This window comes from Ursus maritimus, unplaced genomic scaffold (genome assembly GCF_017311325.1).
Source record: "Ursus maritimus isolate PB19 unplaced genomic scaffold, ASM1731132v1 scaffold_12, whole genome shotgun sequence".
NCBI classification, from domain to species: domain Eukaryota; kingdom Metazoa; phylum Chordata; class Mammalia; order Carnivora; family Ursidae; genus Ursus; species Ursus maritimus.
Window position 1 is genome coordinate 9868767 of NW_024423564.1, and position 13450 is coordinate 9882216.

Below are 13450 nucleotides of genomic sequence, written 5' to 3' on the forward strand. Positions count from 1 at the left end.
TTTAATCCGTTGATAGTACTATTTTTTTCACTTTACCTCATTCCTTTATGTTCTCACTTTACCCTTTCCAGTTTAATTTCAGGCTAGTCATTTTCACTCCCTCACATTTAGCCTTGACTCCTGTATTCCACTTGGTTGAAGTCTCTTGGTAAAACCACAGTCTTGATTAAACCCATCTTCCCTTCCATCATACTTTGCTTATGCAGCTGAACACCAGGTAGAAAAAAACGCAGGACACCAACTGGTCTTATTCTCAGTTCGTGACCACTTACCTCATATAGACTCTTTGGCCATCATACGGTGCATTCACATTGTTTCCTGTCAACATTTCATCGTCCATCTTCACTCCCAGATATTGGCAATGCTTCCTACTCATTGAGAAAACTGAAGCAATACAAGAACTTCTGCAGACTTCCTCTACCATATCTACTTGTCTACCAACCAGTTACATTTCTCTGTTATTTTAGTTGAATTCTCTTCCTTTATGAAGCCAGTTTCTCACCTTATACGCTTCTATCTCATCTTAAACAGCCAAGGAAATTGCTTCAGCAGTTTGGCTTTCTCTGCTGATGTCAGTTTTTCACTGCAGCATTTATTCCCACCAGTATTTTAATATTCTGCTATTTATTTCTTCCATCTTTAAAAAATGAAAGAGAATGAAAAACTTTCTCTTTAATCCACTTTGTCTGCGGGCAGCTGTCCCCGTTCCTCTTCACAGCAAAATATTTTGAAACGATTGCTTGTAATCATGGACTCCTAATTTCTCCTGTCCCATTCTGTCAACATTTTACCAACATTATTCTTTTCAAGGTCACCAATAACCATTGCATTACTAAATCTAGAGGTCATTACTTGGTCATTATCTTAATACTTCTCATATCAGCAACATTTGACATAGTTGATCATTCCCTTAATACATGTTATTTACTTGACTGCCAAGAGACTGCATTCTTTTAGTTTTCCTCCTACCACACTGATTACTTCTCAGTTTCATTTGCTCATTTTTCTTCAACTCTTAATGTTGGATGTGCCAGGCATTACTTCATTATCTGCAGCTACAGATTTATGGCTTTAAATACCATCCATATGCTGATGATGTCCAAATTTCTATTTCTAGCTCAGAACTCTCTACTGAACTTTCAGATTTGTCTATTCTATAAACTGTAACATCTCTTCTTGTCTGCTTTCTCAAATATAATATATCCAAAATAGAACTGTTCGCTTACTCCAAATCTTTTTCCCTGGCAGCCTTGCCCTATCTCAGTTTGTGGCAGTTGCATTTTTTCCATTGCATAAGCTAGAAATCTTGGCACTATCCTTGATTCCACTGTTTTCTCATACCCAAACTCAGACTTCTCAGAACATCTTTTTGGCTCCCCCTTCAAAAGCTATCCCTGAATCTCAAAATTTCTTACTATTTCTCGTTGCTATTAGCTCCATTGCTACTAGGCTGCTCTCAGACACCACCATTTCTGGCCTGGTCGACTTCAGTCATCTCCTCATTCATCCCTGTGCTTGTAATATTGCCCTCAGTTTATTCTTAACTACTAGAACAGTCTCATGTCAGACTCACTTCCTGCTCAAAACCTGCAGTGGCTCTCCACTTTTGTCAGAGTGAAAGATTCCTTATAGTGGCCTGTATGCTCATATTTCATCTACTGCTGCTCTCCCCCCTCAGTCTGGCTTTTGTTGTTTCTAAAGCATGGCAGAGATGCTGCTGCCTCCCTCTTTTCTCTACCTGGGACACTGTTGGTCCACGTGTTTGCATAGCGAACTTCCATGTATCCATCAAGTCTGCTTAAATGTAACTGTCAACAAGGTTTACTCTGATCACTATTTAAAATTGCAATTTGTCCCTTTACCCCTAATCCTCCTTATCCTGTTTCAGTTTTCTTTTTTTTATATTGCACTTATCACTTTCTAAACATGTTCTGTAATTTACAACTTACTTTTTGTGTTGTTCTCATTAGAATATAAGCTTCATGAAGACAGGCGTCTGTATTATTCATGGTGTCCCAAGAGCCTAGAACGGTATTTGACACACATTTAGACATTTCATCTATTCATCAAATACTTATTAATTTAGATATAGGAGAAAAAGAGATGATAAACCTGCCTGAATATAGGAATTGTCAGTTATAGTTGTGTATTTTCGTAGAAATCAGTTTTTAATTGTATAAATAGTTGAGGGCTGCTTGTTCGGTTTCTTAATTGGAGACCTTTACTCCTCCTTTTCTTTTTCTTTTTCTTTCTTTCTTTTTTAATATTTAAGTTATTTTTACACACAATGTGAGGTTTAAACTCAAGACCCTGAGGTCTAGAGTCACATGCTTTTCCGACTGAGCCAACCAAGTGCCCCATGGAGGCCCTAGCTTTTTTAATTGGAATGTTCAATCCCATCTTATTCATTCATTCATTTATCAAAAGATTTTATTTCTTTATTTGACAGAGAGAACACGAGCAGGGGGAGCGGCAGAGGGAAAGGGAGAAGCACTCCCCACTGAGCAGGGAGCCCGACAGATCATGACCTGGGAAAGCAAACAGCCAACCATCTGAGCCACCCAGGCTCCCCTAATTCTATTATTTTTAATGATTGCTCTAGGGCTAATGATAAAGTATTGTACTATTTCCTACTTTATGAATACAGTAACCTTACAAAAGGATAATTCAGTTTATCAAGCCCTAATTCCTTTATACTAATAACATATCATTTATTCATGCATACCTTATAAATCTTACTGTACAATGCCTTCTTTAAAAAAAAAAAAAAGGTGTCTTTGGGGCACCTGGGTGGCTTGGCTAACTAAGGTTATGATCTCAGGGTCGTGAGATCAGCCCCACATTGGGCTCTGTGCTGAGCATGGAGCCTGCTGTCTCTCCCTCTCCTTCTGCCCTCCCCGCCCCACCCTGTGCACACACTCTCTATCTCGGGGGCGGGGAGGGGTAGAAGCTGTCTTTTAAGGAAATTATGAGAAGGAAAAATGAAATCCTAGTTTTTAAAAACATTTTTCCATTTATTACCATTTCTGTTTCTCTATATCTTCCTGTTTATATGAGATACCATCTTTTATTATTTTCCCTTGTCCTGAAGAATATCCTTCAGCATTTCTTCTTTTGCAGGTCTGCTGCAGTTAATATTCTCAGCTATGTTCATCAGAACATCCTCAGTTTAGAAGGATGATTGCATTAGTTATAGAATTCTGGACTGACAGTTTTTCTTTCAACATTTTATAGCTGTCATTACTTTGTATTCTGGCCTCCTTTGTTTTTAATGGTATCGTTCATATTGTTCTTACCTGAATGTTGTCTGGTGCTTCTCAGGCTGCTTTCAAGATTCTCTTTTTCCATGGTCTTCACCATTTGACCATTATGTTTTAAGGTTGTATATTTCGTTCTGTTTATCCTGTGTGTGGTTCACTGACCTTCTTTGCCTATAAGTTTATGGTTTTCATCAAATTTGGGAAGTTGGCCATTATTCTGAAACTCCTGATTATGTGTTGTTTTTGTCACACAGGTCCCTGAGGCTTTGATCATTTTCCTTTATTCTCTCTTCCAAACTTCATAACTTTCCGTTTGTGTTCATTTTCACTAAACCTTCAGCCATTTCCATTTGCTCCCAAGCTCATCTAGTGAATTACTTCAATTATTGCACTTTTTTAGAATGTTCATTTCTCTTTTATAATTTAAGTTCTCTTCTCAGATTTTCTGTTAGTTCACTCACTAAAAGATGTTTTCATGTAAATTTTGAATAAATGTACAATAACCTATTTAAAAAGTCGTTGCTGAATAGAATATCAGGACCATCTTGGTGTTAGTTACTATTGAACTCTTTTTCTTTACTTTAAGTTGTATTTTACTGTTTTGGGTTTTTTGGTTTTTTTTTTTTTACTTTTTACTTTTCAAAATTTTTTAAATGTTTTTTTTATTATGTTAGTCACCGTACAGTACATCCCTGGTTTCTGATGTAAAGTTCGATGATTCATTAGTTGCGTATAACACCCAGTGCACCATGCAATACGTGCCCTCCTTACTACCCATCACCGGTCTATCCCATTCCCCCACCCCCCTCCCCTCTGAAACCCTGTTTGTTTCTCAGAGTCCATAGTCTCTCATGCTTCATTCCCCCTTCTGATTACCCCCCCTTTCTTTATCCCTTTCTTCCCCTACTGATCTTCCTAGTTCTTATGTTCCATAGATGAGAGAAATCATATAATTGTTTTTCTCTGCTTGACTTATTTCACTTAGCATTATCTCCTCCAGTGCCGTCCATGTTGCAGCAAATGTTGAGAACTCGTTCTTTCTGATAGCTGAGTAATATTCCATTGTATATATGGACCACAACTTCTTAATCCAGTCATCTGTTGAAGGGCATCTCGGTTCCTTCCACGATTTAGCTATTGTGGCAATGCTGCTATGAACATTGGGGTGCATATGGCCCTTCTCTTCACTACGTCTGTATCTTTGGGGTAAATACCCAGTAGTGCAATGGCTACTTTTCAAATTTTTTTAAATTTAAAATTTTTTTACTGTTTCTTTGATGCCTAGTGATTTTCGAATTGATGTTTGGATGTTGTGAATGATACATCATAGAAACTTTGGATTCTTTTATTTTTCTTTGTAGACTATTGATTGTTGTTCTGTCAGGGGGTTAAATTACTGGCTGATCACCTCGATCTTGTGTAAGCATGGTTTCTGCTTTTTAAGGGAGGATCTATGGAAAACCCAATGTATTTCCCAAGCCTCTCTAACTCGGTGGAACTCAACTTCTAAATTGTTTCCTGGAAGATCTTGAGAGGGTTTGGTTTTAGGCTTTGTAAGGACAGGATGGGCCTAGGATAAAGTTTATTCCTAGTATAGTTTTTTCTTTTAAGGTGTGGCCTTGCGGGTTTCTCAGATTGATGTCTGGGGAGGTGGACAAAGTCTTTTCCCCCACTCGCTCAGCTGGAATTCTGTCTCTTGGAACTGCTTGACTTCTAGTTTCTCTGTTCTACCGTCAACTTAATAGCAACTGCTCTCTGTTAAGCCTTTTGTAATCTTGTGCTGTGCATATACAGCCCAGATACTGGCTGAGGACTTGTGAGGAATTCTTTGATTCTGTGTCTTTCTTTCCCTCCATTCCCCCCATTCCCTAACCTCACCCTGCACAGCTCCCTCGATTCCAGTGCCCTGTTCATGGATTCCGGCTTCTCAGTAGTCCCAAACTCTGACTGTGGCCTCCTCACCTCAGAGAGACTTCTGGGCTCTGTTTGGTTTCAGTTCTCTGTGGCAGCTATCATAAAATTGTCTGTAGACAGAGAGGCAGGATAGTGGTGGGGCTGTCTAAAAGATTGCAGAAATTCTCTGCCTGTAGTCTAGTGACTGACTATAGTTAACCCCATATTTCTCTCTTAGTTCATAGTTCTGGTGGCAGGGCTAGTCTGGTACCACTTATTTTGTCACGGCTGAGAGTGGATGTCACCTTTGCTCTACTTTAATATTTTTTATCCCTGATTGAAGTCTTGTGTATAGTTGGGCATTTGTAGATTTTTAGGATCATTATGATTTAAGAGAGAGTGTACTTACAATATAATGTCAGACATTTTTGTTAAAGAGCAAGATAGTTTATAATGGAAGTCACTTGAACTGTATAAGTGAAATTTCTCTAAAATATTTTCCTGAGAAATAACTTTTTCTTGTAATTAGGCTTTTATATTAAAAAATGGATAGATGGGTGATAGATAGATGGATAAATAAGCATTAGAGCAGATATTTTTCTTTTCAATTCTAGATGTAGACCTACCTAGAGAACTTTAAAAAAAATACTGATACCTTAGTCGTACTCCAGAGTGGTTAAATAAAAATTTTTTATTACATCCTGGGTATCAAAATTTTTTACAGGATGTTACAAATACTGATAAATCACCCCAGGTGGTTTTTGTTATTCAGTGAAGGTTGATAACCCCTACTTAGGAAGAACCTTTGCCAAACCAATTTTTTTTCTGTAAATTCTTACAAAGTTCCAAAAGACTTTCCGATAAAATCCAAATTGACGGTAAGAATGACATATAAATTCATATGTACATTTGTTTTCTCAGGGAGCTAGATTCAGAGCTTGGACAGATCTGTCCAAATGTATTGTATGCTTGCCTGCCTGCCTGCCCTCTTTGCCTTCCTTGCTTTCTTTCCTTTTTTCTTTCCTTCTTTCTAGTAGGCTCCATGCCCAGTGTGGAGCCCAGTGAGGGGCTTGAACTCACGATCCTGAGGTCAGGGCCTGAGCTGAGATCAAGAGTTGGATGCTTAACCAACTGAGCTACCCAGGTGCCCCCAAGTATACTGTTTTCATCTGGTACATTTATTGTCAAAAAAAGCAGCTTGTTTCCGTATTTAGGATTCATTTAGCTCTTCTGTTCAGTAGATATTTGAGAGCTCACCATGTACCAGGTACCATGGTAGGTGATGACTATGCAATAATAAAAATAACTGAGACTGTCCTTGCCATCTTGGAGTCTGTATAAGTCTTGAGATTTAATATATGGTTCAGTTGTAGTTCACTTTAGTGATTAACTCCAAAATAGGGTTAATTCCTTTTGGTTTTGCTGAAAAAAAGTTGTTAATTTTAATATTATAGTGTGTGTGCCTCTCAGATTATCTGAGGAGCTCCTAAGTCTCAGATTCACTTACCCAGTGGAATGATTGCTTACGACTAGAAGGAGAATTGGGTGTGGCTAAGAGTTTGCTTGAATGACAGGAATATCAGGAGAGAAGATTTGAGAAAGAAACAGAGTAATTAGTTATCCATTTGGCAAAGGGACAGGTTGGTTGAGATGTGTGTTGGTATTAATCAGTAAATTATTAGAAAAGTCAAAACTCGGTTGGTCATTTTCCTTTGCAGCAGTGCAGACATGCCTCTGATCATTTTATGATTCATCTATGGTATCTGCATGGCTGGTCCTGACCTTTGAGATCTCAGTACAAACTCTTCAGGAATGCTTTTCTGGGTTTCCGATCTAGAATTTTTTGCCACTTGTGTCTTCTCTATGACATAACTCTACTTAAATTTTGTTTTCTCCATAATTAGAATGTAAGGAAAGGTAGAAGACCATATTTTGTTTTGTTTACTGTGGTATCCTTACCCTTTGAATACTTCCTGGCAAATAGAAGAATTCATTGCGTGTCACTAACAACTTCATACTTTTAAAAGATTGCTTTATTATTTTTTTAAATGTTTTTTTTATTATATTATGTTAGTCACCATACAGTACATCCCCGGTTTCCGATGTAAGGCTCGATGATTCATTAGTTGCGTATAACACCCAGTGCACCATGCAATACGTGCCCTCCTTACTACCCATCACCGGTCTATCCCATTCCCCCACCCCCCTCCCCTCTGAGGCCCTCAGTTTTAAAAGATTTAAGATCACAAGACAATATCACATATACAGAGAAGTACCTAAAAGTACAGTGTAAGGAATGACTAAAATATCTTTACAAATCTGGATTTTTGGTGTATTTTTTGACTTAACCACTTGATAAATGGAACTGTTAAGTATTTCTTTTAGTTCTGTGAAAAAAATTGCTGAGACACTAACTGGCATCATGATTCAAGAAAGTTTGAGAACCTCTTGGCTATAGTTTATCCATTGTTTTATTTTTATTTATGTTTAAAAGGTTTTATTTTTAAGTAATCTCTACATCCACTGCAGGGCTTGAACTCAAAACCCGAGATCAAGAGTAACATGCTCTACTGACTGAGCCAGCCAGGCGTCCCTTGTCCATTGTTTTATTGACAGTAACGAGGGTTGTTTCTGCTTTTGGCTACTATAAAAAATAAGAACATTTCTTACATCTTCAGGGGTACATGCACATACGTTTCTCTAGGATATGTATTTTGGACAGGAATTTATTATTATTATTATTATTATTATTATTATTATTATTATTAGTGTTTTTTATTTTAAGTAGGCTCCACAGCCAACACACGGCTTGAACACACAACCCGAGATCAAGAGTCACGTGCTCTTCCAACTGACTGAGCCAGCCAGCCAGGCACCCCGTTTGGATAGGAATTTTTTCGTTTATATTTATTTTTTAGCTATAGAATCAGGTTTTCTATATCTTCTTGCTTAGTTTTGTAGAGTTACATTTTTCTCTAAGTTTGTCCATTTTATCTAGATCAAATTTCTTGATACAAGGTTTCATTAATACCTTTTTAATGTCTTCAGATCTGTAGTGATGGTGACCTCTTTTTAATCCTTGATATTAGTTATTTCTGCCTTCTGTGTTTTTCTTGATCAGTCTTTTCTAGATTTGTCAATATTAGTCTTTTCAAAAAACCAACTTTTGGTTGGTTAACGACTGGGTGGCTCAGTCGTTAAGCGTCTGCCTTTGGCTCAGGGAGTGATCCCGGCATTCTGGGATCAAGCCCCACATCAGGCTCCTCCACTGGGAACCTGCTTCTTCCTCTTCCACTCTCCCTGCTTGTGTTCCCTCTCTAGCTGGCTGTCTCTGTCTCTGTCAAATAAATAAAATCTTAAAAAAAAAACCCAAAAACCCCCAACTTTTGGGTTGTTGATCTCCACTAAATTGTGTTTTTCCCCCACATTATTTTGTGTATTCATCTTAATTCCTTCTACTTTTTTTAGGTTTATTATTATTTTTTTTTATTTTTGTGAGAGAGAGTGAGTGTGCACAAGCAGAGAGATGGCGAGGGGAGAGGGAGAGAGAGAATCTTAAGGAGGCTCCATGCTGAGCCCAGCAAAATCCGACCCAGGGCTCAATCTCATGACCTGAGCCGAAACCAAGAGGCAGAAACTTAACTGACTGAGCCACCCATGTGCCCCATCTGTTCTACTTTTATTGGTCTGTATATAATGTATCTTTTTTTCCTTCTAGCTACTTTTAAGATTTAATCTTATTATTATTGGCTTTAAGTAGTTTGGAAACAATGTACCTTAGAATAATTTTCTTAATGTTTCTGTGCTTGGAGGATGTTGGAAGTTTTTAGATCCGTAGGGTTATACTTTTCATCAGCTTTGGAAAAGTTTACTCCATTATTATAATTTCTTCTAATATTTTTTTTCTCTTTCTTCTACCTTCCCACATGGGATGCCAGTTATACATATATTAGTGTTATTACAGTTGTCCCCAAACTCACTATTCTTCTGTCTCTCCACTGCACCCTCCTCCCCCCAGTTTTTTTCCCTGTTTGATTTTGGATGGGTTTAAAAGATTAGACATTAAAGAAGAAAAGATTGGTGAATTTGAAAACAGCGTTAGAATATATAATATAGTATATAATATATATATATAAAATATAGTATATAATATATATAATATATAAAATATAATATAATAATAGCCTGTTGTACTACTGAAGTCATACATTATTGAAATATCAGCTGATATCACTGTGTGCCCTTTGAGATTTAATTAAAGTGGGCTTTTATTCCCTCTTCTCTTCATGTGAGAATCCTAATGTCTTCCCCAAGCTTTCTTGTAATTTCCACCCTTCTAGGTTCTCATAGTTGATCAGAATTGCTGCTCTCTGCAACTCTTCCTGAACTCTTAGGGTTTATTATCATTTCATATAGAGCTTTAAATAAGGAACATAGCCTCATTTTAAATTAGGTCTTTGTGCACAGTAGGCTTTTGTCGAAGGTTTGAAGCTTTGCATTGTCATAATGCAAATCATTTAAAATTACTGCAAAAATAGCAGTGACAACTAATTTTAAACCCTTACTGTGCTTGGGTAAGCAAAGTACTATGCTTATTAAGTGCTTTGTGTGTTTTGACCAATTTAACTCTTGGAACAGTCCTGTAAGATAAATATTATTATTATATATTTGTCTGAAGAACTAACACACAGGGTTATCCAAATTATTCAGCTGCTACTATGAGGATAGAAATAGTACGTTCATCGTTAAATTTTTCTAAAGATTAAATGAGAGAATCCATGTAAGATACTTAGCACAGCATCTGAAAACATAAGTTCTCAAAACTGCTATTGCTATCTATAGATTGATAAATGATTAGATAAAATATGTTTGGGATTTTTTCAAAGTAATCCTGAGAATAGAGCAGGAGGGGGTATCAACAAAATTGGCTATAAGTAGATACCTTTGAAAGTGAGTGGTAGGTTCAGTGGAACCAAAATTTTATATAATTTTTAAAATGGAGTACTGAATTAAAAAAGAAACTGAGGGGTGCCTGGGTGGCTCAGTCAGTTGAGTGTCCGACTCTTGGTTTCAGGTCAGGTCATTATCTTGGGGTTGTGAGATCGAGCCCCGAGTTGGCTCTGACTCAACCAGGAGTCTGCTTGAGATTCTCTCCCTCTCCCCCCACTCACGCATGTGTGCTCGCTCTCTGTCTAAAAATAAATAAATCTTAAAAAAATATATACTGAGTCAGAATTAGTACATACTAGCTAAAAAATGTTTCCCCAGATACTCAGTTTGGTTATAAACTAAGATGGTATATTTTTCTAGAAGTGCCAGAGTAAAATCTTATCAACTGTTAAATGCTGACAATTACTAAAAAATACTGTGATTACTTGGCAAAGTAGAGTAGCATCCCTGACAGCTCAGGACCTAGTAAGACTAAATGTGCTTTCAAAAGTTATAGTTTGAAGTTACTAGATAATTGATTCTCAGTCTTTAAAAAAAAACACAAAAAACAAAACAGCCCTTATTCATTTCCCAGTCTTCTGAGAACCATGTTTTCAAAAATTTCTTAGCAACTGCATTAAATAATAATTTATTTCTCAATAATAAAAAACACGTATAATCATGATGATGATTTTTGTTCAAAACTACCTAACCAGTGGTTATATATTATACTGAGTTTCTGTGATTCTGATCAAAAGCACAGAAGGTCTTACCTAGCCTGCCTGTCCTAACTAAATCATGGGCATCTGTAATTTTTACCTATACATTTTGAAATACTGAATATAACTTACTGTGAGTAGAATCCTAGGTTAAGAATCATTTCTACTTCATATACAAGATTAACACCTAAGAAAAGGCTTTCATGTGTTTACGTATTAATCAAAATTATGTTTAAAAAAAGATTGATTTATTTATTTTGGAGAGACAGAGAGAGGGAGTGCAGGAGGGAGGGGCTGAAGGAGAGGGAGAGAGAAATTCTCAAGCAGACTCCCCACTGAGTGCAGAGCCTGACTCAGGGCTCGATCCCAGGACCCTGAGATCATGACCTGAGCCGAAATCTAGAGTTGGGATGTTTAACTGACTCAGCCACCCAGCGCCCCTAATCGAAATTATACTTAATCCATTTATTGGTTATTCTTTTTTCTCCCCATTTCTGAAGTATTTCAACTGTAATTTTGATTTGCTAAAAAATAATATGCATTGTTAGTTATTCTGTTAACTAGGAGAATCAGAAGTAGCTTGTAGCCAGAACTACTTCCACATTGCTTTTTTGTTGTTTAAGATCCAGTTCATATTTTTCTTCTAATAATGTAATTGAAATTAATCAAGTGAATAGAGACAAATCTGATTATCACTTTTCATTCAATTCCTTAACGGTTCACTATTATTTATTATCTGAATGCAATTTAAGCAAAATGTGCAAGTCTTTTTAGCATCTTGTATTTCTTTACTTTTCTAGTTTTGCTTTCCTTTTCTTAGCCTTGAAAATGATAGAGCTTCAGAACTATGTACTAATATACATTCAGATATTTTTTTTCCCCAGTGGGAGAGCTTACCTTCCTCCCAAGTTTGTCTTGAGTACTCTTACTCATCCTTAAACACCAGCTCAGATGTCAACTCCTGTATAAGGGGAGGAAATAACACATACTTAAACATAGGTATATCATAGTGTGAGTGCTTAATACTTGTTCACATGAATCAACAAGATATTTCTAGAAACAGGATTCTGAAGTGTTCATTTTGAGGTGAGAAAGGAAATAAATTTGCACAGGGTTAGATTTTATGAATCAGAATTTTGTGAATTGTACTAGTTGACCTTACCACCAAGTGCCTTTCTATTTACTGACATAATCAAACTCTGTGTCAGAAGATCTTTCTTCATCTCAGTCTAAAGCTCATTGAGTCACAAAGGTTAGCATGGTAATCTCATATTCCTACTTCATTTGTACATTTAACAAAGCAAAATTTTATTTTGGACATAGAGAAATTGTGGTATATGGAATAAATCAAATGTTCTTCAATGAAAGAATGAAATGAAACAATCTTTGGGTTACCTATCTATCTAACAGTAGATAGCTTTAATTAATTTTGTTAGTTTTAATTTAAAATTAAAATACACATCTTTTTTTGCTGTTTAATGTCTTACACAAATTATAAAGTGTTATTAGACTTTGCAGACAGGGTTTGGGTTTTGTTGTTTTGCTTTGCTTTAAAAATGAGTTCTTAAAAGTCATAAAGTGGTCAGTTTTATGATGTATATTTTACTACAATAAAAAAGTTCTTTAAAAAATTCTTAAAAGCAATGCACAAAATAATAACCTCATTTGCTGAATGTTCTCTATTACACCAGTTCTCATATTGCTGTACATTTTGCCTTCTACCGCCCTCCATTTTTCCTTTACCTCTTGAACCCGAGCACTTATCTTACCAAACTTTCCTCAGCGTTCACAACTTTTTAACCTTTTCTCCTAAATTTACCTTAAGTGAAACCTTCACTGAAGACACAGACATCTAGATGCTCACAGTCTTCCTCTTAATCTCAGTTCCTACCTTTCGTCGTTTTAGTATCCAAATAGACAGTTGTAACTTTGTCAGTATCTTGAGCTCATTTCCAGTGACCTTCTCTTGACCGTGCCTTAGCTAGGCATTTAATTTTTGGGTGCTACCATAGACCTTACTTTAACTGGAGCATGTAGACTCCCAAATCACCAAAGGTGCTGATCTCTCTGGCACAGTCCATTGTTCAAGCTTGTTTGTGCAGCTTTGCCAGCTAGTGTTCTATTCTGATACCTTATCTGAGCTACTGTCATAGAGTTCTAGCTGGTCATCCTGTTCTCTCTTCTTTGGATTTATCTTTTATATTTCTGCCTGACAGTTTTCCTGGAACATAAATCTGATTATTACATCTTGGTTAGAATTTTTCAAGCGTTTCCCATTACTGAGAAGATAAAATCCAAACATTAGCATGGTATACCCAGCCCTTCACAGCCTGAGTCTGGATTTTATTAATTATTATCTTACATTCTGACCTTTGCATGGCTTTCTTTGACTAAATTGAAGTCTTTGTAATTCCCTAAATATGGCTCTGTATTTAGCATATGATAATACTATTCTGACTTCTCTGTGAAGCTTTCCTTAGTATTAAGGCTGTGTTCTTTTTGCAGACTATATGTATCTCCATTATAGTTCTATCACAGTACGGTATCATTTCATATCTGTGCCTATTTATTACAAGAATATGAACAATAATGGATTTTTTTTACTCATGTATCCCTAGCATACAGAAGAATCCCAAAGATATTTGACTT

The 13450-nt window shown here is 36.5% G+C and overlaps 1 protein-coding gene across 2 annotated transcripts in view; it reads left to right on the top strand.

Annotated features, from left to right (window-relative positions):
• TRIM33 (tripartite motif containing 33) overlaps positions 1-13450 on the top strand; it is a 115048-nt gene that overhangs the window by 64312 nt on the left and 37286 nt on the right. The gene's annotated exons all lie outside the window — the stretch shown is intronic.